Source organism: Manis pentadactyla, chromosome 3 (assembly GCF_030020395.1).
Source record: "Manis pentadactyla isolate mManPen7 chromosome 3, mManPen7.hap1, whole genome shotgun sequence".
Taxonomy (NCBI): Eukaryota; Metazoa; Chordata; class Mammalia; order Pholidota; family Manidae; genus Manis; species Manis pentadactyla.
In genome coordinates, this window is record NC_080021.1 from 117,745,906 (window position 1) to 117,773,896 (window position 27,991).

Consider the following 27,991-nt stretch of genomic DNA (forward strand, 5'->3'; position numbering starts at 1 on the left):
AGCTCAATAAGCGAGGTAAGTTAGGCAGTAAGATACTAAAGAGGCTAACCTTGAACCTTTGGTAACCACTAATTTAAAGCCTGCAATGGCAATAAGTACATATCTTTCAATAGTCACCCTAAATGTTAATGGGCTGAATGCACCAATCAAAAGACACAGAGTAATAGAATGGATAAAAAAGCAAGACCCATCTATATGCTGCTTACAAGAAACTCACCTCAAGCCCAGAGACATGTACAGACTAAAAGTCAAGGGATTGCTTGTACAGACATGTACAGACTAAAAGTCAGCGAGAAGAAAGCAGGGATTGCAGTATTAATATCAGACAAAATAGACTTCAAAACAAAGAAAGTAACAAGAGATAAAGAAGGACACTACATAATGATAAAGGGCTCAGTCCAACAAGAGGATATAACCATTCTAAATATATATGCACCCAACACAGCAACCCCAGCATATGTGAAACAAATACTAACAGAACTAAAGGAGGAAATAGACTGCAATGCACTCATTCTAGGAGACTTCAACACACCACTCACCCCAAAGGATAGATCCACTGGGCACAAAATAAGTAAGGACACGGAAGCACTGAACAACACAGTAGAGCAGATGGACCTAATAGACATCTATAGAACTCTACATCCAAAAGCAACAGGATATACATTCTTCTCAAGTGCACATGGAACATTCTCCAGAATAGACCACATACTAGGCCACAAAAAGAGCCTCAGAAAATTCCAAAAGATTGAAATCCTACCAACCAACTTTTCAGACCACAAAGGCATAAAACTAGAAATTAACTGTACAAAGAAAGCAAAGAGGCTCACAAACACATGGAGGCTTAACAACATGCTCCTAAATAATCAATGGATCAATGACCAAATCAGAATGGAGATCCAGCAATATGTGGAAACAAATGACAACAACAACAGTAAGCCCCAACTTCTGTGGGACACAGCAAAAGCAGTCTTAAGAGGAAAGTATATAGCAATCCAAGCATATTTAAAAAAGGAAGAGCAATCCCAAATGAATGGTCTAATGTCACAATTATCAAAATTGGAAAAAGAAGAGCAAATGAGGCCTAAGGTCAGCAGAAGGAGGGACATAGTAAAGATCAGAGAAGAAATAAATAAAATTGAGAAGAATAAAACAATAGCAAAAATCAATGAAACCAAGAGCTGGTCCTTCGAGAAAATAAACAAAATAGATAAGCCTCTAGCCAGACTTATTAAGAGGAAAAGAGAGGCAACACAAATCAACAGTATCAGAAATGAGAAAGGAAAAATCACGACGGACCCCACAGAAATACAAAGAATTATTAGAGAATACTATGAAATCCTATATGCTAACAAGCTAGGAAACCTAGGAGAAATGGACAACTTCCTAGAAAAATACAACCTTCCAAGATTGACCCAGAAAGAAACAGAAAATCTAAACAGACCAATTACCAGCAACGAAATTGAAGCGGTAATCAAAAAACTACCAAAGAAAAAAACCCCCGGGCCAGATGGATTTACCTCGGAATTTTATCAGACATACAGGGAAGACATAATACCCATTCTCCTTAAAGTTTGCCAAAAAATAGAGGAGGAGGGGATAGTCCCAAACTTATTCTATGAAGCTAACATCACCCTAATACCAAAACCAGGCAACGACCCCACCAAAAAAGAAAACTACAGACCAATATCCCTGATGAATGTAGATGCAAAAATACTCACAAAATATTAGCAAACCGAATTCAAAACTACATCAAAAGGATCATACACCATGACCAAGTGTGATTCATCCCAGGGATGCAAGGATGGTACAACATTCGAAAGTCCATCAACATCATCCAGCACATCAACAAAAAGAAAGACAAAAACCACATGATCATCTCCATAGATGCTGAAAAAGCATTTGACAAAGTTCAACATCCATTCATGATAAAAACTCTCAGCAAAATGGGAATAGAGGGCAAGTACCTCAACATAATAAAGGCCATCTATGATAAACCCACAGCCAACATTATATTGAACAGCGAGAAGCTGAAAGCATTTCCTCTGAGATCGGGAACTAGACAGGGATGCTCACTCTCTCCACTGTTATTTAACATAGTACTGGAGGTCCTAGCCATGACAATCAGACAAAACAAAGAAATAAAAGGAATCCAGATTGGTAAAGAAGAAGTTAAACTGTCACTCTTTGCAGATGACATGATACTGTACATAAAAAAACCTTAAGACTCCACCCCAAAACTACTAGAACTGATATCGGAATACAGCAAAGTTGCAGGATACAAAATCAACACACAGAAATCTGTGGCTTTCCTATATACCAACAATGAACCAACAGAAAGAGAAATCAGGAAAACAACTCCATTCACAATTGCATCAAAATAAATAAAATACCTAGGAATAAACCTAACCAAAGAAGTGAAAGATTTATACTCTGAAAACTACAAGTCACTCTTAAGAGAAATTAAAGGGGACACTAACAGATGGAAACTCATCCCATGCTCGTGGCTAGGAAGAATTAATATCGTCAAAATGGCCATCCTGCCCAAAGCAATATACAGATTTGATGCAATCCCTATGAAACCACCAGCAACATTCTTCAATGAACTGGAACAAATAATTCAAAAATTCATATGGAAACTCCAAAGACCCCAAATAGCCAAAGCAATCCTGAGAAAGAAGAATAAAGTAGGGGGGATCTCACTCCCCAACTTCAAGCTCTATTATAAAGCCATAGTAATCAAGACAATTTGGTACTGGCACAAGAGCAGAGCCACAGACCAATGGAACAGACTAGACAATCCAGACATTAACCCAGACATATATGGTCAATTAATATTTGATAAAGGAGCCATGGACATACAATGGCGAAATGACAGTCTCTTCAACAGATGGTGCTGGCAAAACTGGACAGATACATGTAGGAGAATGAAACTGGACCATTGTCTAACCCCATATACAAAAGTAAACTCAAAATGGATCAAAGACCTGAATGTAAGTCATGAAACCATTAAACTCTTGGAAGAAAACATAGGCAAAAACGTCTTAGACATAAACATGAGTGACCTCTTCTTGAACATATCTCCCCGGGCAAGGAAAACAACAGCAAAAATGAGTAAGTGGGACTATATGAAGCTGAAAAGCTTCTGTACAGCATAAGACACCCTCAACAGAACAAAAAGGATCCCTACAGTATGGGAGAATGTATTTGAAAATGACACATCCGATAAAGGCTTGATGTCCAGAATATATAAAGAGCTCACACGCCTCAACAAACAAAAAACAAATAACCCAATTAAAAAATGGGCAGAGGAACTGAACAGACAGTTCTCCAAAAAAGAAATACAGATGGCCAACAGACACATGAAAAGATGCTCCACATCGCTAATTATCAGAGAAATGCAAATTAAAACTACAATGAGGTATCACCTCACACCAGTAAGGATGGCTGCCATCCAAAAGACAAACAACAACAAATGTTGGCGAGGCTGTGGAGAAAGGGGAACCCTCCTACACTGCTGGTGGGAATGTAAACTTGTTCAACCATTGTGGAAAGCAGTATGGAGGTACATCAAAATGCTCAAAACAGACTTACCATTTGACCCAGGAATTGCACTCCTAGGAATTTACCCTAAGAATGCAGCAATCAAGTATGAGAAAGATCAGTGCACCCCTATGTTTATCGCAGCACTATTTACAATAGCCAAGAATTGGAAGCAACCTAAATGTCTATCGATAGATGACTGGATAAAGAAGATGTGGTACATATACACAATGGAATACTACTCAGCCATAAGAAAAGGGCAAATCCTACCATTTGCAGCAACATGGATGGAGCTGGAGGGTATTATGCTCAGTGAAACAAGCCAAGCGGAGAAAGAGAAATACCAAATGATTTCACTTATCTGTGGAATATAAGAACAAAGGAAAAACTGAAGGAACAAAACAACAGCAGAATCACAGAAGTCAAGAATGGACTAACAGGTACCAAAGGGAAAGGGACTGGGGTGGATTGGTGTGTAGGGAGGGATAAGGGGGGGGAGAAGTAGGGGGATATTAAGATTAGCATGCATGGGGGGGTAGGAGAAAAGGGAGGGCTGTACAACACAGAGAAGGCAAGTAGTGATTCTACAACATTTTGCTATGCTGATGGACAGTGACTGTAAAGGGGTTTATAGGGGAGACCTGGTATAGGGGAGAGCCTAGTAAACATAATATTCGTCATGTAAGTGTAGATTAGTGATACCAAAAACAAAAGAAAAAAACAAAAAATAGGGCAGTTCCTGTGTGGTGACCTCCAATGAGTTCTACACAAGGGTATAAAGGGCATATAAAAGTGTAGGCAAAGGGTCTGTTTGTGTTTATACAGAGGATCAAAGCCTAATTGGGCTACCCCGAAAATGAACTAAGATATGATATGAAAAAAGAACTTCCAACATCAGCACTCTCTGGAAGACTCATGCCAGAAGATGATCAGCAAAAAACCCCAACAAAGATCCACGCACTGCTACAGCTGTAGATGCACTCATCCCACCAGCTCCTGGACTTGCCATGGGAATGAAGGAGATATCTAAGCTGGCCTGTGCAGACAGTAAAACAACAAATTTGACTGGATCTATACTGTTGGAACTCAATCAAGAATTAGGAGAAGTGCAAATTGTAGGGCTCCAAAATCTTACAACTACAGACTATTTATCGTTAAAAGAACATAAGGGATGTGAACAGTCCCCAGGAATGGGTTGTTTTAATTTGTCTGATTTCTCTCAGACTGTTCAAGTTCAGTTGGACAATATCCACCATATCATAGATAAGTTTTCACAAATGCCTAAGGTGCCTAACTGGTTTTCTTGGTTTCACTGGAGATGGCTGGTAATTACAGATATGCTTTGGTTATGTAACTATACTCCTATTATGTTAATGTGTGTGCACAATTTAAGTAGTAGCTTAAAACCTATACATGCTGAAGTTACTCTACAAGAAGATATGTCAAAGAAATAATCAATCTTCCCATGTTTTCTTCCGCCTGCTACTTCTATAGCTTTTCTTCTTCCTAGCTAATTACAACCCTTAAATAGAATTCGTGCCTCATATCAAATTTACCGAGTATCATAATTCTTCCAAGTGGTAAAGATACCTCAAGACAAATCCTGGGCATAGAAGCCACAGGGCATAAATATGCAAAGAAGTAAAAAGCTCACCTTTTCAAACAATAAGGCTTCCCTCTCACTTACCAACTTCACATTTCCCTGTATGGCCCCGGAAGATGACTGGTTAGCCAGAGACGGGTAAGATTCCTCAAGGGAGGAACAACCTAAGACAGGCACAGTCGCAGGGGGGCCATCAGGTGAGAAATTGGGTCAGTTCAAATATGAATACTCATTTGATTTTTATACTTGATTTATATGTGGATACCACATTTCTCTCTTTATTATTATTATTTTTAATAAATTGCTGAAGTGGTATGTAGATACAAGATAAAGGTAGAAAACATAGTTTAGTGTTGTAAGAGAGCAAATGTAGATGATCAGGTGTGTGCCTGTAGACTATGTGTTAATCAAAGCTAGACAAGGGCAATAAAAGGTGAGAAATTTGAACTGACTGTTTATAGTTCATTTTATTAGTTCATTTTATTAAAAATAATAAAGAGAGAAATGTGGTATCCACATATAAATCAAGTATAAAAATCAAATGAGTATTCATATTTGAACTGACTGTTTATAGTTCATAATGCATGAGCAAAACCGAAAGTTTCTGTGATGACTGCCCTTGTACTGTTCACCATGTAACTTATTCACTATGTAAGAATTTGTTCTCCATGTAAGAACTTGTTTGTTATGCCTCAGAAGATTGGAGACTGATGAAAATTAGGCTTGGGGTGGATTAATGATTGTGCATTGAGCATTGACTCCCCTATACAGAATTCTATTGTTGTTAACAACCATTTGATCAATAAATATGAGAGATGCCCTCACAAAAAAAAAAAAAAGTACACACTTCCAATGGTAAAATAAATAAGTAACCGGGATGTAATGTATAGCATAAGGAATATAGTCAAGATATTGTAACAACTTGGCATGGTGATAGCTGGTACCTAGAATTGTCATGTATATAAATGTTGAATCACTATGTTGTACACCTGAAACTAATGTAAGGTAATACTGTGTGTCAACTACCCTTCAATAAAAAATAATTATCTACAAAAAAAAGATTTATTCTCATGGTGGCAGGGTAAGTGCTAGAATCATGTCTACCTCTGGCAAGTCCACAGTCTGTCTCCATCTCTGCTTCCTGGCAGAGCACTGGGTGGAGCTCTTTATATGGTGACAATGACAATAATGGCTCTGCCTTCCTCTGGTGTAGTAGCAGTAGCTTATGCAGTAGGCCAATTACATCATCAAGTAGTTTAGGGCCAGGTGAGAATCCTGGCCATAGAAACTTCCATTTTCCTTTCAATATTTTAAAAGAAAAATTTGTATCACCACTACATATGGAAAACTAATATAACTTGCCATAAATAATAACAAATAAGTAAATAATGTAATACAAGCACTAGTATATTTAATCAATTTACCAAAATGTTCTCCAATGAGTGTTCATTGGAGTCAGGAGGTATTAAGCTCAATTTCACATAGCTCAAGAAAATAAGCTCTACATTGATGTGAATGTCTTAGTTTTGACATGAACTTGTACTAAGAATTCTTATTCAAATGCATTCATAGTTTGAGAGGTGATTACATATAATTAACTTTTTTGGCAGTTCCTAATAAAAGTGATGTAAGTGATTCTTGTTCAACAAATTTTAGTTAAATGAAGTCATCTGTAGAGACTGCCAGAATTTATACTTATGTTATTTGGTAATGATCCCAAAATGATGAAAAAATATTTCTTATTCACTTGAGGTTGCCAGTAGGATTGGGAAAAAAACAAGAATCTGTTTTTTATTAAGTTGAGACTCAGTTTAGTTCAGACTTTTCTCAGCAAGATCTTTGGCTGGGTTAAAAATCAGTTTGTTCAACTGGCAAAAGGAATCAAGCATGTTATAATCAAAGAGTGCCCTTCCCTGCATCTAGTTTTATGGCCATCTGTGTACACTCTGCCTCACCTGTAGACTACCACTTTGCAGGAACAAATTCAGGCTGTTTAAATGAGCAAATGTATCTTCAGGTTATGCTAATTTGCAAAGCAATCAAATCATGCATATTAACTCAGAGAATAAAAGTTTCTTTCAGAAGGAGTCACTGCCCATCTCTACTTAGAGCTGAAAGAAAGGTGAGTTATCAGTCAAAATGGACAGATTTAACAATTTAAACAGCTTTATTAAATACTTAAGTACTTCTCTTCACCTTCAGACATTTGAGGACTTCTCTGTGTTTACAATGGTGAATAGATTGTAGATTTTATTTCTGGAATGATAGCTTGAATAGATGGAAGAAGTCCTGTTGGCTTTAGCCCTATCTGGGTTTAATATGTGACCATTGACAAACAGTTCACACTAGTGACCAGGACCCACTGTGTTACACTCTCACACTTGTAAAGAACTATGGCAGCATATTTAGCTATTGAAGGTTTAAAATGGATCCTGTTAATATGGGTGAATGTAGTAACCACAATGTTTTTCATGTGAAACCTTTATAAGAGTGTATATCAATGATACCTTAATAATAATAAAAAAGAAAATGGATCATGTGTGGTAGGCAAAGCCATGACCCTCCAAATATAATCATATGCTAATCCCCAGAATTTGTGCCTGATATTACCTTATATAGATAAAGAGATTTTGCAGATGTGATCAAGGTTAAGGACCTTGAAATGGGAGATTATCCTAGATAAGCTGAGTGGGTCCAGTCTAATCCCATGAGCTCTTAAAAACTGAGAACTTTTTCTGACTGTGGTCAGAGACAGATGTGACTTTGCATAGATCTATGAGACTTGACCAAAATAATGTTTTGATTCCTAATTATTACTGGTTATTATCAAATTATTACTAAATTAAATAAAGCAGTTAAGCCAATAATAATTATCACCTCCAATTCCTCTGACTTAGTCTAAGAGGAAATAAGCCAGTTAAAGCTGATGTAATAGCTTTAGAGGGGATGGACTGAAGGTGAGGGTAGAGAACCTTTTTGAAAGAAATGTTGCCATGATATCCATCTTACTCACTTCCACCCTGGGACCTCCTTGTCCCGCAAGTTGCTGGGGAGCTCAGAACAGTCAAGACATGGACCAGAAGGAGCAGTTAAAATCCTTAGCTGTCACCAGGAACCCCCACCTTGAGGTGAAGAATGCCCAGATTAGGACAGTGTTGGGCTTTGGGAATAGGGGAGGGAAGACTGGTAGATAGGTGTCTTGCAAGTGGGTTTCAGCCCCGTTCAAGTTCACTCAGTGAGACCAAAAAATGACAATGGAATATTCTTGGGGTGAAAAGGTTTATACTCAACTTTATTCCCACAGTGGCAGGTCAGTCACTAGAATCCCACCCACTCAGAGAAAGTCTGCATGTAGCAAGCTGCTCTTTGCCTCTGGGCCTCTCCGCCCCACAGCCATCTCAGTCTCTGTCCTCATTGCTGCCACCACTCCAGTCTCTGCTTTCTTGCAGCCATGCAGCCCAGAGCACTGGGCAGTGCTCTTTATACAGACTCTATTGCCCACATGTGTGTGGTGAGCAAGCAGACCAGGGTCAGGTGAGAATCCTGGCCACAGGAACTTTCATTGGGGGATGGTAGTTGAATCTATGCCAATTCTTTGTTCACACATCCCCAAAGTAGGCCTTTTCCCTTTCATAAAGTCTTGGGGCTGAGCCTGACACATTTATATATGTTGCCAAGTTAGAGGTAATTAAAGCAGGTTGTGTATAATTCTAATTTTAAAGTTGTTCTGCAGTAAAAATATTAAAAAAAAATATTTAGACATAGCCATGAATGTTTCCAATGAAAAAACAGAATAAGTGGAAATAAAGAAATAGAAAAGGTTGTTATGAAAGGGAAGAGTTAACTCCCCCCTCTCAGAATTTAAGAAATGTGACATGTTTATTTATTTAAAAGCAGAAAGCCAATGGAAAGGGAGAGATTGAAGCTATGGAAAAAAGAAGGGAACATTTGAAAAGCAGCATGTGGAGGAGACAGAAGGGATGCAGTGAAGAAGGTATTTGTGGCTGTGGATACAAACCATTCTGGGGGTTGGGGATGGAGAACTAGATTTCATGCCTGAGACACTCCATTTTCTCTGTGAATTAGAACAAAGCTGAGAGGACAGAGGGCAAGAGTGGTTAGGAGGCTTGTGGAGAGTCAGGAGAATGAGGTGGAAGGAGATGAGGAGGCAAAGCAAGTAGGACTGCCGAGTTGCATGGAGATGACGTTGGAAACTGTCCTAAATTGATAATTGGGAGCTGGGACATATTTATTGCTTGCTTCCCTGTGAGGAATCAAGCAAGAGAATAAATACTTGTCTCATGTTGAGTGGATCAGAGAGAAAAGAATGCTGTTTGGCTCCTCTCTTTTTCTTCTAAAGAAGTGTCAGAATTTCTCAGTACTAAGTAGCTTTTTGCTAAGTTCAAAGCCTAATGACAGAGTATCTGACAGTATGCGATAGAGAGAGAACAGTCTGGAAGGTGAGATGCTGGGGAGATCTCAGTGGGCCTGCATGGCCACAAAGCACATGTTGCCTGGAATTCGCTGAAGTCATTTGTTGTTATTAAATGAATCTGTGATCCGGAGATAGTTTATGCATAGCTCAAACAATGAGTGGGTCCCCTTCCCTGCCCTCTGGATTAATCTATGAAAGCAGCACAATTTCCATTCAGTAGTTTATTTCTATTTCCACCCAGGAAGATATTCAGTTCATCTTCCATTTTTCTGCTTCTTTGGTGGAATCCGTGTCAGATTATTTTTCCTATTTTTGCCTTTTAAAATAGAAATATGTTTGCCATCAAAGGTTATCAAATTCAGCGTATATACTGTTCTTTATCCAGATTCCTTCTTTTTGATATTGTTTTATGTCATTTCTGTGTTTGTTGTACTTTTGTAGAGGGTCTCTCAGCCTATAATCTCAAGTTTACAAGTAATAGTGTTTGCTTTTTTTTAACAACTCAGTTTTTTGTTTGAGATCCATTCTTGCTAGACTGGTAGAAAATAAGTAATAGCCATCAAGGTTCTTTGATATAAAGTGTTACAAAGTGTAAAGGCTTTGGGTGGAGTCAGGCTGGATCTCAAATCACTGGTCCATACAGAGAACCCGGGAGATCCACTGTCCCCTGCCAGGTGGACTCTCTGAAGATTCTGTGCCTCACCAGCAATCAGGACTCTGTCTGGACAGCCTTTGGTCCTGTCTGCTGTGATGTAGCCTGTAGCCACATGTCACCCAAAGTCTGCTGTCTCACTGGCCTGCTTTTAGGAATCTGGGCCCAGATGCCCTGGGCTCTGTGAAGCAAAATCCCATTGCTCCGATTCCCCTTGGCTGGGGAAATACCGTTCTTGGCTCAGGATTCCTTTCTTCCTTCATGTTTCCAGTCATGAGATCTTGTCTGTGATCTCCAGCACTGTTCCAAAACTTATACTTTTGAAAACAAAATCAGGAGAAGGATTTGGGTAATGTTAGTTTTCTGGACCTGGAATTTTCTTTTTAGAAAATTTTTTAGTCATGTATTCCATTTCTTTAATAGATACAGGGCTCTTTAGATTATATATTTCCCCTTAAATAAGCTTTGGTAGTTTGTATCTTTTAAGGAAGCTTTTCATTTTATTTAAGTTGTCAAATTTACTGGAGAAACATTTATAGAATCCCTTTTTGTTCTTGCACTGTCTGTAAAATGTTTAGAGATGTTTCATCTTTCATTCCTGATATTAGTCATTTTTTTGTCTTCTCTTTTTTACTTGGTCATTCCGGCTAGAGGTTTGTCAATTTTATTGATTATAAAAAGACAGCTTTTTATTTATTATTTCTTCCTGTTGTGTTTCTATTTTGTGTATACTGATTTGTACTGACTTTTTCACTATAACCTTTACGATTTCTTTCTTTTTGCTTACTTTGAGCTTAATTTGCTCTGCAGTACTTAACCTGTATTCCACAAATTTTGCTGTGTTGTGCTTTTATTTTAAATAAATCAAGGTATTTCTAATACCATTTGCAATTTTTTCTTTGACCCATGGGTTATTTAGAAGTCTATTGTTTACCCAAATTTTAGAGAGATTTTCCAGATATCTGTTCCTAATTTTTAATATAATTCCATGGTCATCAAAAAACATACTTTGATTTCTTTCTTTCAAATTTGAAATTTATACTATGGCCCAGAATATGGTTTTGATCTACTTTCACGTGCACTTGAATGTGTGTTTTGCTGTCTTGTGATAGAGTATTATGTAAATGTTAGGTCATGTTGGTTGACACTGTTGTTCAAGTCTTCAATATCATTATTGACTGATTGGTTGATTAGCTTATAATTGACTAGAGAGGAGTGTTGAAATTTTCAACAATCATGAGAACTTGCCCATTAACATTTTAGTTCTATCATTTTTTGCTTCATGTATTTGGAAACTTTGATATTAGATACATACAAATTTAGATTATTGTGTTTTAGTGATGAATTATGCCTTTTATCATTATTAAATGTGCCACTTTATCCATGATAACATTCCTTGTTCTCTCTTCTACTTTGCATGCTATTAACATAGACGCTTCAGTTTTCTTTCAATTAGTTTTTGCTTGGCCTGTATTTATGTAACCTTTTACAATTAACCTATCTGTACTGCTATATTAGTGTCAATTTCTTGTGGACAGTATATTGTTGGGTCTTGATTAATTTTTATCCAATGTGATATCTGCCTTTTAATTGGACTGCCTAGACAATTCATATTTAATGTAATTTATTTATATAGTTGGAATTGAATCTATCAGCTTTCTACTGTTTTATAAGTATCCCACCTGTGTTTTTTTTTATTTTTATTTTTTATTTTATTGAAGGGTAGTTGACAACAGTATTGCATTACATTAGTTTCAGGTGTACAACACAGTGATTCAACATTTATATACATGATAATTCTAGGTACCAGGTATCACCATACCAAGTTGTTACAATATTTTGACTATATTCCTTATGCTATACATTACATCCCGGTTACTTATTTATTTTACAATTGGAAGTGTGTTTATATATATATATATATTTTGTGAGGGTATCTCTCATATTTATTGATCAAATAGTTGTTAACCACAATAAATTTCTGTATAGGGGGGTCAATACTCAATGCACAATCATTAATCCACCCCAAGCCTAATTTTCCTCAGTCTCCAATCTTCTGATGCACAACGAACAAATTCTTACATGGAGTACAAATTCTTACATAGTGAATAAGTTACATGGTGAACAGTACAAGGGCAGTCATCACAGAAGCTTTCGGTTTTGTTCATGCATTATGAACTATACACAGTCAGTTCAAATATGAATACTCATTTGATTTTTAAACTTGATTTATATGTGTATACCACATTTCTCTATTATTATTATTTTTAATAAAATGCTGAAGTGGTAGGTAGATACGAGATAAAGGTAGAAAACAGAGTTTAGTGTTGTAAGAGAGCAAATGTAGATGATCAGGTGTGTGCCTGTAGACTATGTGTTAATCCGAGCTAGACGAGGGCAATAAACATCCATGAATGCAGAAGATTTCTCTCAGAACAGGAGGCGGGAGGTTCTAAGCCTCACCTCTGCTGCTCCCCATTTTCTCACCAGCTGGCCCCCTGCGACTGTGCCTGTCTTAGGTTGTTCCTCCCTTGAGGAATCTTACCCGTCTCTGGCTAACCAGTCATCTTCCGGGGCCATACAGGGAAATGTTAAGTTGGTAAGTGAGAGAGAAGCCTTATTGTTTGAAAAGGTTAGCTTTTTACTTCTTTGCATATTTATGTCCTGTGGCTTCTATGCCCAGCATTTGTCTTGAGGTGTCTTTACCACTTGGAAGAATTATGATACTCGGTAAATTCGACATGTGGCATGAGTTCTATTTAAAGGTTGTGATTAGGTAGGAAGAAGAAAAGCTATAGAAGTAGCAGGCAGAAGAAAACCTGGGAAGATTGATTATTTCTTTGACATATCTTCTTGTAGAGTAACTTCAGCATGGATAGGTTTTAAACTACTACTTAAATTGTGCACACACATTAACATAATAGGAATATAGTTACCTAACCAAAGCATACCTGTAATTACCAGCCATCTCCAGTGAAACCAAGAAAACCAGTTAGGCACCTTAGGCATTTGTGAAAACTTATCTATGATATGGTGGATATTGTCCGACTGAACTTAAACAGTCTGAGAGAATTCAGATAAACTAGAACAACCCATTCCTGGGGACTGTTCATATCCCATATGTTCTTTTAACGATAAATAGTCTGTGGTTGTAAGATTTTGGAGTGCTACAATTTGCACTTCTCCTAATTCTTGGTTGAGTTCCAACAGTATAGATCCAGTCCAATTTTTGTTTTACTGTATGCACAGGCCAGCTTAGATATCTCCTTCATCATTCCCATGGCAAGTCCAGGAACTGGTGGGATGAGTGCATCTACATCTGTGACAGTGCGTGGATCTTTGTTGGAGTTTTTTTTTGCTGATCATCTTCTGTCATGAGTCTTCCCGAGAGTGCTGATGTTGGAAGTTCTTTTTCATATCATATCTTAGTTCATTTTCGGGGTAGCCAAATTAGGCTTTGATCCTCTGTATAAACACAAACAGACCCTTTGCCTACACTTTTATACGCCCTTTATATCATTGTGTAGAACTCATTAGAGGTCACCACATAGGACCTGGTTTTTTTTTTAATCATTAATCTACACTTACATGACGAATACTTTGTTTACTAGGCTCTCCCCTATACCAGGTTCCCCCTATATATTCCTTTACAGTCACTGTCCATCAGCGTACCAACTGTTGTAGAATCACTACTTGTCTTCTCTGTGTTGTACAGCCCTCCCCTTTCTCCCACCCCGCTATGGATGCTAATCTTAATACCACTTTTTTCTGCCCCCCCTTATCCCTCCCTACCCACCCATCCTCCCCAGTCCCTTTCCCTTTGGTACCTGTTAGTCCATTCTTGAGTTCTGTGATTCTGCTGCTGTTTTGTTCCTTCAGCTTTTCCTTTGTTCTTATATTCCACAGATGAGTGAAATCATTTGGTATTTCTCTTTCTCTGCTTGGCTTGTTTCACTGAGCATAATACCCTCCAGCTCCATCCATGTTGCTGCAAATGGTTGGATTTGCCCTTTTCTTACGGCTGAGTAGTATTCCATTGTGTATATGTACCACATCTTCTTTATCCATTCATCTATCAATGGACATTTAGGTTGCTTCCAATTCTTGGCTATTGTAAATAGTGCTGCGATAAACATAGGGGTACATTGGTCTTTCTCATACTTGATTGCTGCATTCTTAGGGTAAATTCCTAGGAGTGCAATTCCTGGGTCAAATGGTATGTCTGTTTTGAGCATTTTGATGTACCTCCATACTGCTTTCCACAATGGTTGAACAAGTTTACATTCCCACCAGCAGTGTAGGAGGGTTCCCCTTTCTCCACAGCCTCGCCAACATTTGTTGTTGTTTGTCTTTTGGATGGCAGCCATCCTTACTGGTGTGAGGTGATACCTCATTGTAGTTTTAATTTGCATTTCTCTGATAATTAGCGATGTGGAGCATCTTTTCATGTGTCTGTTGGCCATCTGTATTTCTTTTTTGGAGAACCGTCTGTTCAGTTCCTTTGCCCATTTTTTAATTGGGTTATTTGTTTTTTGTTTGTTGAGGCGTGTGAGCTCTTTATATATTCTGGACGTCAAGCCTTTATCGGATGTGTCATTTTCAAGGATATTCTCCCATACTGTAGGGTTCCTTTTTGTTCTATTGATGGTGTCTTATGCTGTACAGAAGCTTTTCAGCTTAATATAGTCCCACTTGTTCATTTTTGCTGTTGTTTTCCTTGCCCGGGGAGATATGTTCAAGAAGAGGTCACTCATGTTTATGTCTAAGAGGTTTGTGCCTATGTTTTTTTCCAAGAGTTTAATGGTTTCGTGACTTACATTCAGGTCTTTGATCCATTTTGAGTTTACTTTTGTATATGGGGTTAGACAATGGTCCAGTTTCATTCTCCTACATGTATCTGTCCAGTTTTGCCAGCACCATCTGTTGAAGAGACTGTCATTTCGCCATTGTATGTCCATGGCTCCTTTATCAAATATTAATTGACCATATATGTCTGGGTTAATGTCTGGATTGTCTAGTCTGTTCCATTGGTCTGTGGCTCTGCTCTTGTGCCAGTACCAAATTGTCTTGATTACTATGGCTTTATAATAGAGCTTGAAGTTGGGGAGTGAGATCCCCCCTACTTTATTCTTCTTTCTCAGGATTGCTTTGGCTATTTGGGGTCTTTGGAGTTTCCATATGAATTTTTGAATTATTTGTTCCAGTTCATTGAAGAATGTTGCTGGTGGTTTCATAGGGATTGCATCAAATCTGTATATTGCTTTGGGCAGGATGGCCATTTTGACGATATTAATTCTTCCTAGCCACGAGCATGGGATGAGTTTCCATCTGTTAGTGTCCCCTTTAATTTCTCTTAAGAGTGACTTGTAGTTTTCAGAGTATAAGTCTTTCACTTCTTTGGTTAGGTTTATTCCTAGGTATTTTATTTTTTTTGATGCAATTGTGAATGGAGTTGTTTTCCTGATTTCTCTTTCTGTTGGTTCATTGTTGGTATATAGGAAAGCCACAGATTTCTGTGTGTTGATTTTGTATCCTGCAACTTTGCTGTATTCCGATATCAGTTCTAGTAGTTCTGGGGTGGAGTCTTTAGGGTTTTTTATGTACAGTATCATGTCATCTGCAAAGAGTGACAGTTTAACTTCTTCTTTGCCAATCTGGATTCCTTGTATTTCTTTGTTTTGTCTGATTGCCGTGGCTAGGACCTCCAGTACTATGTTAAATAACAGTGGGGAGAGTGGGCATCCCTGTCTAGTTCCCAATCTCAGCGGAAATGCTTTCAGCTTCTCGCTATTCAATATAATGTTGGCTGTGGGTTTATCATAGATGGCCTTTATTATGTTGAGGTACTTGCCCTCTATTCCCATTTTGCTGAGAGTTTTTATCATGAATGGATGTTGAACTTTGTCAAATGCTTTTTCAGCATCTATGGAGATGATCATGTGGTTTTTGTCTTTCTTTTTGTTGATGTGGTGGATGATATCGATGGACTTTCGAATGTTGTGCCATCCTTGCATCCCTGGGATGAATCCCACTTGGTCATGGTGTATGATCCTTTTTATGTATTTTTGAATTCGGTTTGCTAAAATTTTGTTGAGTATTTTTGCGTCTACGTTCATCAGGGATATTGGTCTGTAGTTTTCTTTTTTGGTGGTGTCTTTGCCTGGTTTTGGTATTAGGGTGATGTTAGCTTCATAGAATGAGTTTGGGAGTATCCCCTCCTCTTCTATTTCTTGGAAAACTTTAAGGAGAATGGGTATTATGTCTTCCCTGTATGTCTGATAAAATTCCGAGGTAAATCCATCTGGCTCGGGGGTTTTGTTCTTTGGTAGTTTTTCGATTACTGCTTCAATTTCGTTGCTGGTAATTGGTCTGTTTAGATTTTCTGTTTCTTTTTGGGTCAGTCTTGGAAGGTTGTATTTTTCTAGGAAGTTGTCCATTTCTCCTAGGTTTCCCAGCTTGTTAGCATATAGGTTTTCATAGTAGTCTCTAATAATTCTTTGTATTTCTGCGGTGTCTGTCGTGATTTTTCCTTTCTCATTTCTGATACTGTTGATTTGCGTTGCCTCTCTTTTCCTCTTAATAAGTCTGGCTAGAGGCTTATCTATTTTGTTTATTTTCTCGAAGGACCAGCTCTTGGTTTCATTGATTTTTGCTATTGTTTTATTCTTCTCAATTTTATTTATTTCTTCTCTGATCTTTATTATGTCCCTCCTTCTGCTGACCTTAGGCCTCATTTGTTCTTCTTTTTCCAATTTCGATAGTTGTGACATTAGACCGTTCATTTGGGATTGCTCTTCCTTTTTTAAATATGCTTGGATTGCTATATACTTTCCTCTTAAGACTGCTTTTGCTGTGTCCCACAGAAGTTGGGGCTTAGTGTTGTTGTTGTCATTTGTTTCCATATATTGCTGGATCTCCATTTTGATTTGGTCATTGATCCATTGATTATTTAGGAGCGTGTTGTTAAGCCTCCATGTGTTTGTGAGCCTTTTTGCTTTCTTTGAACAGTTTATTTCTAGTTTAATGCCTTTGTGGTCTGAAAAGTTGGTTGGTAGGGTTTCAATCTTTTGGAATTTCCTGAGACTCTTTTTGTGGCCTAGTATGTGGTCTATTCTGGAGAATGTTCCATGTGCACTTGAGAAGAATGTGTATCCTGTTGCTTTTGGATGTAGAGTTCTGTAGATGTCTATTAGGTCCATCTGTTCTAGTGCGTTGTTCAGTGTCTCTGTGTCCTTACTTATTTTCTGTCTGGTGGATCTGTCCTTTGGAGTGAGTGGTGTGTTGAAGTCTCCTAGAATGAATGCATTGCATTCTATTTCCTCCTTTAGTTCTATTAATATTTGTTTCAGGTATGTTGGTGCTCCTGTATTGGGTGCATATGTATTTATAATGGTTATATCCTCTTGATGGACTGAGCCCTTTATCATTATGTAGTGTCCTTCTTTGTCTTTTGTTACTTTCTTTATTTTGAAGTCTGTTTTGTCTGATACCAGAATTGCAACACCTGCTTTCTTCTCTCTGTTGTTTGCTTGAAATATCTTTTTCCATCCCTTGACTTTAAGTCTGTGCGCGTCTTTGGGTTTGAGGTGAGTCTCTTGTAAGCAGCATATGGATGGATCTTGCTTTTTTATCCATTCTATTACTCTGTGTCTTTTGATTGGTGCATTCAGTCCATTTACATTTAGGGTGATTATTGAAAGGTATGAATTTATTGCCATTGCAGGCTTTAAGTTTGTGGTTACCAAAGGTTTAGGGTTGGCTTCTTTACTATCTTACTGTCTAACTTAACTCGCTTGTTGAGCTATTATAAACACAGTCTGATGATTCTTTATTTCTCTCCCTTCTTATTCCTCCTCCTCCCTTCTTCATATGTTGGGTGTTTTGTTGTGTGCTCTTTTTAGGAGTGCTCCCATCTAGAGCAGTCCCTGTAGGATGCCCTGTAGAGGTGGTTTGTGGGAGGCAAATTCCCTCAACTTTTGCTTGTCTGGGAATTGTTTAATCCCTCCTTCATATTTAAATGATATTCTTGCTGGATACAATAGTCTTGGTTCGAGGCCCTTCTGTTTCATTGCATTAAGTATATCATGCCATTCTCTTCTGGCCTGTAGGGTTTCTGTTGAGAAGTCTGATGAGAGCCTGATGGGTTTTCCTTTGTAGTTATCCTTTTTTTTCTCTCTGGCTGCCTGTAATACTTTGTCCTTGTCTTTGATCTTTGCCATTTTAATTATTATGTGTCTTGGTGTTGCCCTCCTTGGATCCCTTGTCATGGGAGTTCTGTGTACCTCTGTGGTCTGAGAGGCCATTTCTTCCCCTAGTTTGGGGAAATTTTCAGAAATTATTTCTTCAAAGACATTTTCTATCCCCTTTTCTCTCTCTACTTCTTCTGGAATACCTATGATTCTTATATTGTTCCTTTTCATTTGGTCACTCAGCTCTCTTAAAATTCTTTCATTCCTGGAGATTCTTTTATCTCTCTCTGCATCAGCTTCTCTGCGTTCCTGTTCTCTGTTTTCTAGTCCATTAATGGTCTCTTGCATCTCATCCATTCTGTTTTGAAGTCCTTCCAGAGCTTGTTTTATTTCTGAATTCTCCTTCCTTAGTTCTTGCATATTTCTCTGCAAGTCCATCAGCATGGTTATGACTTTTGTTTTGAATTCTTTTTCAGGAAGACTGGCTAAGTCTATCTCCCCAGATTCCTTCTCAGGGGAAGATGTAGCAGATGCCGAAGCTGTCTGGGTTAGTCTTGTCTGGATCATATTTTTTTGCCTTTTCATGTTGACAGGTGCTATTGACTGTCAGCTGGGAGGGCCAAAATTTTCACTTGCTACTGGCCTTTCTTTACTGGGACAACTGCGACCCCTCGTGGCTTGTGTTGGGTAATTGCGTGTAGAGTGGGTCTTTGTGTCTTGCCTGGCCGGAAGGGAGAAATTTCCCTTTCTGTGGGCGGAATTTGTCTCAGGCTGCTTCTCTGCTTTCGCGGCGCCCGGTGGGGTAATGGATGGGGGGGCTGCTTGACTGTTTGCCTCCGTGAGGGGTCTCAGAGCTGTTGCCCAGGGGTTTAGTGCACCCGGTTTTCCCTGTAATTTCCAGCTGCTGTACTGTGACCTGGGTTGTTTCCGTCAAGCTGTTAAGTCCCTGTCCCTTTAAGACTTTCAAAAAGCCCCCGCTTTTCTTTGTCACAGGGGCATCAGCTTCGGCACCCGCTCAGAGGTCTTACTCCCTGTTCCCCCAGTATCCAGGGCCCCCTGGGCACGTACTGTGTCTGCGCTCTGGTCCGGATGGCTGGGGCTGGGTGTTCAGCAGTCCTGGGCTCCGTCTCCCTCCCGCTCTGCCTATTCTTCTCCCGCCGGGAGCTGGGGGGAGGGGCGCTTGCGTCCCGCCTGGCCGGGGCTTGTATCTTACCCCTTTCACCAGTCGCTGGGTTCTCGCTGGTGTAGCTGCAGTCTGGCCACTGTCCTGCGTCTTCTGGTCTCTCTTTTAGGGCTAGTTGTGTTTGTTGTATTTTCAAAAGTATATATGTTTTTGGGAGGAGATTCCCACTGTCCTACTCATGCCGCCATGTTGGCTCCGCCTCCCCCACCTGTGTTTTGTTCTTGCTTTCCATTGGATTATTTACTATAATATTTCTTATAATTTTACCTTTATTAATTATATCTTCATTTTTTAAGTGGTTACTCTAGCATTTACAATATACATCTAACATCACAGTCTACCTTTAGCTAATATCACATCATTTCACATAGGGTGAAAGAATCTTCCAACAGCAGATGATTTTATTTCCTCTTTGTCTATTATGCTATTGCCATCATGTAACTCACTTGTATGTCATACGATATGTTATAGCCCTCAAATATATTGTTATTATATTTCTGCTTTGAACACTCAATTCTCTTTTAAAGAGATTAAAAATGAGGAAAAAAATCCTTATATTACTCAGATATTTGGCATATCTTATACTCTTCATTCCTTTGCTTACAAATTTCCATATGGAAACATTTTCTTTTTGTCTAAAGAATTGTCTTAAACATTTCTTGTAGTGAAGATCTGCTGGTGATTAATTACTGCAAATTTTGCTTATTCAAGAATTCTTTATTTCACCTTCAACTTTGAAAGATATTTTCTCTGGCTATAGAATTCTAGGCTGGTATTTTTAAAAACAATTTTAAAATGTTTCTCTATTATCTTCTTGCTTGCATAGTTTTTTATAAGGATTCTGCTGTTATTCTTAGCTTTGTTCTTCTGACAATAGTATGGTTCCCCCCTCTGGTAGCTAAAAGTTATACTAAAAATCATGTCCAGATATCTATAAATTCAGTATAATCCCTATCACAATTCAAATGAATTTTCACAGTACTAGAACAAATAATTCTAAAATTTCTATGGAACCACAAAAGACCCCAAATAACCAAAGCAATCTTAATAAAGAAGAGCAAAGCTGGAGGTATCACACTCCCTGATTTCAAATTATTCTACAAAGTGACAGTAATCAAAACACTACAGCACTTGCATAAAAACAAGCACAGAAATGAATAGAAAACAATCAAGAGCTCAAAAATAAACCCATGCAGGTACGTTCAATTAACTTATGGCAAAGAAGGCAAGAATATACAATGGAGAAATGACAGTCTTGTCAATAAATGGTGTTGGGAAAACTATACAAACTCATGCAAAAGAATGAAACTGGACCACTATCTTACACCACACACACACACACAGTCATGAATTTATATTGAAAACACCATTCAAAGCTGACAGACAGGGTCTCCACCACTTTCCCCATTGCATATCCAGGTGTAGGAGGGAGTTTAGTTTGTAAGAAAGATAGTACTTCCAATTCCATGAAGAAAATATGGTTCGTTCAATATATTGTTTGTGGGACATTTGACTATCAACTTGAAATCAAACAAATCCCTACTTAACACTGAAGAAATTCCAGAATAACTGCTAAAATTAGTATGAAAGAACTAGAAAAAATATTGGAGGAAGAAATGTGTAATCTTGGGGACAGAAAGCTCTTCTTCAAAAAAGTAAGACCCAGAAGTCATAAAGAGAAGTCTTAAGGATGAAAAGCCCCATACAATATTCTTATGAGTGCAAAGGGGTCACACTACTGTAAGTTCCCAGTATCAAGAGAGTGCCACATTGTATTATAAATAGGAAGTACAAGTTTAAATTTAAAAATAAATAATAACATCACATGACTAGCTGTATCCTTGAGGGACTTGAGGGAAGATCAGAAGCCAGAGGTCAGATCCCAGACAATCACTTTAAAATGCTGCCAAGCAAAGCCCACATACCAGGAGTCAGGAGGAAGAAGAGTGCCTAGCAGAATTTGTTAACTGTCCTTTGGCATTTTTGAAAACTTACACCTGGTCCAGGCTTTACTCACCTGCTTAGGCCTCAGTCTCTAGGAATTTGATGTTTCTTTATTGAGCCTGCTCAGCTTCCCTGGGAGGGAAGGCATAAGCTCCATCATAGGCACATCTGGGGAGCTGACAGGCCACTCAGGGTGCAGCACGGAGGAAGGACTGGAGATGCTGAACACATTTCAAGGGAAGAATGATAAAATTCTCCCATTGTGATCTGCCAAGGTCACCCCTGGGTTCAGGTAATGTCAAGAGAGCCTTGGAACCACACAACACACACCAATGGCTTGAGTCTAAGGGATGCATGGTGGTTCCTCAAAGGATTAAACGTGGAATTACCCTTTGATCCAGCAACTCCACTTCCAGGTGTATACAAAAAGAAATGAAGGCAGAGACTCAAACGGATACCTGTGCAACCATGTTCATAACAGCATTATTTGCAATAGCCAAATGATGGAAAAACCCAATGTCCATCAACAGATGAGTAAATACACAAAGTTTGGTATATACACACAATGGGATGTTATTTAGGCTTAATAAAGAATGAAATTCTGATAAATGCTACAATATGAATAACTTTGAGGACATAATACTAAGTAAAACAAGCCAATATGAAAGGACAAATTTTAGGATTCCTCTTCTAGGACATTATGGACTTAATTGTGTCCTGCTGCAATTCACATATTGAAGTCCTGACTCCCAGTGTGACTGTATTGGAGATGGGGCCTTTATGAAAGGTAATTAAGGTTAAACGAGGTCATAAGGGTGGGCTCTGAAACAATAAGGTTAGTGTCTTTACAGGCAGAGACTCTTTCCCATCTCCCCTTCTCTTTCCTCCTCACCTGCCATGTGAGGACAGAGTGAGATGATGGCCCTCCAGAAGCCAGGGAAATGGCCCTCCCCACACCAGGCTGGCACCTTGGTCTCGGACTTCCAGCCTCCAGAACTGTGAGAAATAAATGTCTGCTGTGTAAGCCACCAGCCTGTGGCATTTTGTCATGGCAGCCTGAGCTGATGAAAACATATGAGGTGCCTAGATTAGTCAAATTCATAGAGATAGAGAAGAGAAGAGTGGTGACCAGGGGCTGGGGGACAGGAGGGATGGGGGGACTGTTGTTAGGTTAGTACAGAGTTTCAGTTTAGGATAATGAAGAGCTTCTGTGCAGGATGGTGGTGATGGTTGCACAACAATGTACATGTAATTAATACCACTGAACTATACAACTGAAAATGGTTAAAATGGCAATTTTTTGTTATGTATATTTTACCACAGTTAAAAGAATATATATATATATATTTTTTAAATGGAGGATAAACAACAAAAAGAAAAAAACTAAGGGGCATCTTCTGGCCTTTCTGAAACCCTGATTCTGCCTGATTATACCAGGCCAAGGTGCCACCTCTGCCTCACCTGGCCACAGGCACACTGGAGGTGTCCATTTACCAGGACCTTTGGAATGCACACAGTTCAGCAGATCACAAACTGCAGAATGAATTGAGTTCTTTGTAAATGAGCACTAGAGCTCTGCCCTCACTGAGTTTAAAGGACTTTTTCCCAAGAGGGAAAGAAAAACTGAGAAGATAAAAAGTTTGCAGCTGGAGCCTTAATTAGCAGTTTTGTCTCCAAAGACCAGAAAACACCTGGTTCCAGCAGACTTTCTATTGAATGTTGTATGGCTTTCAAAAATAGACTAATTCTTAGCTGACTGGCAAGATTTAGTTATGTTTGGTTGTCTAACACAATTTTATCTAAGTTCAAGCAATCACACAATATTTTATTTATTTTTCAGCATGGAGAAGAATATACAAAATTACTGTCATATCTTTCCTGGATAGAGTTGTAGTTCTGATAAGATAACTCAGTGTGGGTAAAATTGAAATATCTCCAGAATCTCTCTCCTGGCCTTAGTGCATCTTCATATCGACAGGTGTTTCCAAGGAGTGGAGAGAAGTATGTCATCTCCATATCATAGGTAATTACAAGGGCCAGCGAGGGCATATCTGGACCAGAGAAGTTGGGTGGGGCCCCATTCTTCTGCAGCTGGGTCATGAGAGACACGGGAGAGCAGAGAGGAGACTGCTTGTAAGAAATAAACAGGTTTCTCCCACTTTATTCTCCCTTTGACTTATTTCCGTTTCAAAGGTATTTTGCCCTGGGATATCCCCCCTGGAGTTACACTCAGAAAGCTTGTAACAGAGCAATGCACCAGAATCAGGGTGTACAACCAAAAAAGACTTCAAACTAGAAAGCCCTACTACTATGAGCTTGTTCTTAGACCAGCAATATTAGCACATTCTCAGAGCTTGTTGGAATTCAGGATCTTTGATCAATCCAAGACCTACTGAGTCAGAACCTGCATTTTAATAAAATCCCTAGGAATGCTCATTAAAGTTTGAGAAATTTACTATATCGCATTGTCTATCCAAGGCTGGTCTTTAGATCTTCTTTAGCAGAATTGCCTGGAAATACTTATTTAAAATGCATATTCCTAGGTCCTGCCCAAGACCTATGAAAATTACCCCATAGGATTCTTAGGCAAACTAGCTTGAGAACTAGGCTGTTATTCTAAAAAAAAAAAAAGTGGTTAAAAAAGGCTGCTCTGAAGATTCAGATTCTCTCCCACAACCCTGAATAAACTTCTCCTATGGGAACCATGGTTCAAAGCATGTGAGGTTTCCCAATAACCATGCTACAGGGGAGAGAGAAAGAGAAGAGAAACTGGCTGGTGGAATCTGAGGCAGTTTTCTCTCCATGCCCAGCTTGAATGGATTTTTTTTAAGTTGACAGATAACATTTATTAAAACATGTCATACAAAAGGGCATAGTCTCTTCTATAAGAAGAAAATGTTAAATAGTACCATTCAACTAGTAAAACCATGCTGTACATTGAAGACAGTGGTATATAAAGACAAAACTCTGCTTTGAATGGATTTGTAAGGACATTTCTATCTTTTATTTTCTCTCTCACACACACACACACAGAGAGAGAGAGAGAATGGGGTTGAGAGAAGAAAGGGAGTCAGAAGAAGACAACTTTTGCACATAAACCTCCCGAGGGATAAACTCTAGCCTGATGACACAAGGCTGGGTGGGACCTCACTTTCCCCTCACTTATGTGAGGAGCGGCCTGATCTGTCATCAGGCCTGGGTGAGGCCCTAACGGCTTTCCTCCTCCTGCATTCAGCCATAGTGTCAATGACCTGGCACCTTCTTCCTCAAAGGAGTGGCCTTGAGCGATGAGACCTGAGGGCCAGGGAGGGTCCCCTCTCCAGCTTGAAGTCATGCCCCTGTCACCACATGAATGTCACATCTCAGAGCTTCACTCTGGGTGCATGCAGATGTCCTGGGAACACCACTATGCAGACTGTTTCAGTTGAGGCTGCAGGGGATTGGTCGCTTCAGGTCCTTCTGAGAGCATGACCCTATAGGCCAGAGGTAAAGGTGGGCACCTGGAAAGAGAGGCTCCCAGCACTGGGGTACAGAGAGGGCATGAGGTTAAGGGACCTAAGGAGGGATGTCACTCATATCGTGGGTCTTGAAGACCAACCTTGGTAGGTTTAGGTGAAAGCACAGAATAGAGACCAGTTTCTCACCCCACCACCCGAACCAGCTGGAGAGAGGTGACTGGAAGTTAACTGGACTGGGTGCTGCAGCTGGGAGAAACTGGGCAGAGGGTCTGTCCTCTCATTCACTCTTCAAATGAGGAACCTGAAGCCCTGAGAGGTCAGCAACCTCAGCGGACCAGGGAGTGCTGCGGAAGTGTGTTGGAGGAGGTCATCCAGAAGACACAACCTCCAGCAGACCTGCGAGCTGGACCATGGCAACCTGAGGCTCCTCTCCCCATCCTTGGAATGTGTGTCTTGCTTTCTATTCCCACACTAGCAGCCGTTTCAAGGACACAGCCTTGAGAGAGTAAGGTGTTGTTGAGTGTATACATGACTGAACCCAGCTAAAGCCTCTATATAAACTCTATATAAACTGGTGGGTGGGTATCAGAATCATACATAAGTCCCCTTGCTCATGAAACCTGTCATCTACCAATCTGGAGTGGCCTGGCTCTTTCTTCAGTCTCTTCCTATCCTCCATGTTTTGAGTCCAGTTTCTCATTTCATCTGGTAACTCCCACGGTCAAACCACCAAGCGGCAAGGTGTGACAGAACTGTAAACTGACTCACGGTGCTCCCTCAGATGTATCTTTCTGCCTCCGCACTGGAAGCCAGGAAATAGGGAATAGAACTGCTGGGTCCTACTCTTGCATACAATTGTAAATTTTACCTATGCAACCGGATGGCAGGCAGCATTTTAAAAGAATGGGCTTCAAAACTAGATGGACTGGAGTTCAAATCTGACCTTTCTACTGATTTACTCATGGAACATACAGCAAGTGATGATTCTGTGAGCTTCAGTCCCCTTATCAGTAAAGTAGGGACAACACTACCAGAATTGCAGTGTTGTCGGAAGGTTGAGTGAGGTAATGTAAGTATAGTTTGGTGTTTCTCAAATGTGAATGAACACCTGGAAATCTTGTTAAGCTGCAGATTCTGGTTCAGCGTGTCATGGGGGTTGCTGACAATCTGCATCTCCAGCCAGTACCTGGGTGTGTGCTATTGTAGCTGGTCCATGGACCATACTTCAAGCAGCAAAGATGTGAAGTCCCATGCCAGGACTCAGTCCTTTTTCTGGCTGTTATCTGGAAAGGCTCAATAAACCCTTTTATTTCAGGGATGTATTGGTCTTGATAGAGTTTTCTATTTGTCTCCAGCTTCCCCAAATGTTAACACCTTATATATAATCATAGTACAATGATCAAAACAGGGAAATTGACACTGAAACAATACTATTCACTCATCTTCAGAATTTTTGAAATTCCATTGATGACCTCACTAATGTTCTTTTTTCTGGACCAGCATCCATCCAAGATCACATTTCATAGTTAATTATCCTGTCTCTTCAGTTTCTTTTCATTTGGGACATATTTCATGGGAAACTTTCAGTGAGAGACAACTATAGCAACGATAAGCCACTTGAATTTCTTACTTGCCTTTGAGCTCAAGTGGTTGTGGTACATCAGTGTTCTTGAGAAATACCTGGGGAATTTGTTTTACATATTCACTCCCAGGAAAACTAAATCTGCAGGGTTTGGGTGATGTTTGGGAATATCTCTTTTTATCAGCTGCCAGGTGACTCTGATGCAGGTAGTCAGAGGACCAGACGGAGACATGGCACCCAAGAGTGGCTGGCACAGCTTCAGGTAACACTTGCCATGTGATCTCTCCTTATCTGAGGGCAAGGTCTCTATTTCTAGAGATAGCACAGACCTGCTCCCCATGTCTACCCCTTTCCAAAGTATAAAGAGGAGCACAACATGCACTGGGTGTACTTTCCCCATCACCCAACATGCCCCTGCCGTTTTCCAGGTTTTCTGGGCAGTTCTGGGTTGCTCCTTCTCAAAGTCTGCCACCAGGGGGCACCAGTGACTCCTAGTACAGTAGCGCTAACCAAAGCTGTCAGGTTAGCAAGCAATTAGCAAGTGTTCAAGGAAAGAGTCATAGTACATCAGCCAGCCTTTACTACCTCTGGTCTCAAAGATTTGGATGTCTTCTCTGATTTCATTAGGATGAATCCCAGGGCCACTGACTTTACCATCTCTCCACTGATAATAATTACATAGAAGAAGGTGAAGGGGATGAAGCGGCACGACCTTACAATTATAAAATAAATTAGTCACAGGGATGAAAGTACAACATAGAGAATATAGTCAATGATATTGTAACATCTTTGTATGGTGACAGATGGTAACTACAATTATCCTGTTCAACACTTGGTAATGTATATAATTGTCAAATCACTATGCTGTGCATCTGGAGCCAATGTAATATTGTATATCAAAAAAGTAAAATAATAAAGAGATTTATTTGCATGGAGATGTGGGGCATGCAGGCTTGTTCCATACTTAGGGTTTGATCTAGTACATCCTGGACAGAAAGGGCAGCTGAGAATAATGCAGCAGTTGTGTAGAGGCTCAAATACAGGCACTTTCCTAGCTCGTCCTAGTGATCTACTTTACATTCCTTTCCCCTGGGGCCAGTGCATGGAAATCACTCAGTGTGATCTCAGGACCCACCCTTATCATCCCTTTGCACTGTCAAAGGGGCTTAATTAGAAAAGAAGGGCCCTAGGCCAGGGATTAGTTTATTGTCCAGTGACAGAGATGGCCCAAATGAACATCTGTACTTAGACCTAGTGGTGTGCTGGTTAATGTTTAGCAACCAGCACTCCAAACAAAGAAACAACTATATTTGGTGTCTATCAATTTCTGTGGGGTAAATATTCCCCATTCTACCTAATTTCAAGCTATCAGAGGGATGTCATTGAATGCTAAACTGGGAAGAGA